Genomic DNA, 1,184 nt, shown 5'->3' on the forward strand with positions numbered 1-1,184 from the left:
GACTTAGAAGGGAAGCAAGGGGGAAGAGAGTACTAAGAGAGGAAGAATCTGAAGGAGAATCTGAGGACAACTTTGAGGAAGCTCTAGATCTCAACATGGATAGAGAATTTCACAACCATGAGAGGGCTGATGGAAACAATGCCATTCCTGAGAGGAGGGTTCTTGGTTCATACATAAACCCAACCTCTGGGAATTGTGGAAGCAGCATTCAGAAACCACCCATTCAGGCCAATAATTTTGAACTCAAACCACAGTTAATATCACTGGTGGAGAACCATTGTTCATTTGGTGGGAGTGTTAATGAAGACCCAAACCAACATCTCACAAAATTCCTGAGAATTTGCGACACTGTGAAGTCCAATGGAGTCCAGGACGATGCCTATAAACAGCTCTTGTTCCCATTTTCACTTAGGGACAAGGCAGCTAAGTGGCTGGAATCATTCCCAAGGGACAGCCTAACAACCTGGGATGAGGTGGAGAGCAAGTTTCTGGCACGTTTCTACCCCCCACAAAAAGTCAATAGGCTTCGATCTGAGGTTCAGACTTTTAGACAACAAGATGGTGAGACGCTCTACGAGGCATGGGAGAGATTCAAAGAATTGACAAGGAAATGTCCACCAAACATGTTTCCTGACTGGGTGCAATTGCATATTTTCTATGATGGACTTTCTTATGAATCAAGGAAGGCTGTAGACCATTCATCAGGAGGTTCATTGAACAGGAAAAAGACTGTGGAAGAAGCCATTGAAGTGATTGAGACAGTGGCTGAGAATGAATACTACTATGCTTCAGAGAGACACAACACTAAGGGAGTCATGGAGCTGAACCATGTTGATACAATTCTAGCCCAAAACAAGGTGTTTGCCAAGCAACTAGCAGAGCTCACCAGGAAATTAGACACAAAGCAAGTGGCTGCGATACACACACAAGATCAAGAGGAAGTAAGCATTGAAGGAGGTGATTGGGAAGAGGCCAACTATGTGAGAAACCAACAAAGGCAATCATATGATCCACATTCCAACACTTACAACCCAGGATGGAAAAACCACCCAAACTTTGGGTGGGGAAACCAGCAAACTCAACCACAAAACCACAAATCTTACAACCATAACCAACACAACAATTCCACATACCAAAACTCCAACCAAAGATCATACCAAGCCACACAAAACACTTACTCCCAA

The 1,184-nt window shown here is 43.8% G+C and overlaps 1 non-coding gene across 1 annotated transcript; it reads right to left on the reverse strand.

The window, feature by feature from the left end:
* Positions 1-521: 521 nt before the first annotated feature.
* Positions 522-625, reverse strand: LOC130950940 (small nucleolar RNA R71). The gene has a single exon (XR_009073780.1). It is a non-coding gene; the product is annotated as a small nucleolar RNA R71 (small nucleolar RNA).
* Between the last annotated feature and the right edge of the window lie 559 nt (positions 626-1,184).

The sequence above is a fragment of the Arachis stenosperma genome, chromosome 1 (genome assembly GCF_014773155.1).
Source record: "Arachis stenosperma cultivar V10309 chromosome 1, arast.V10309.gnm1.PFL2, whole genome shotgun sequence".
Taxonomy (NCBI): Eukaryota; Viridiplantae; Streptophyta; class Magnoliopsida; order Fabales; family Fabaceae; genus Arachis; species Arachis stenosperma.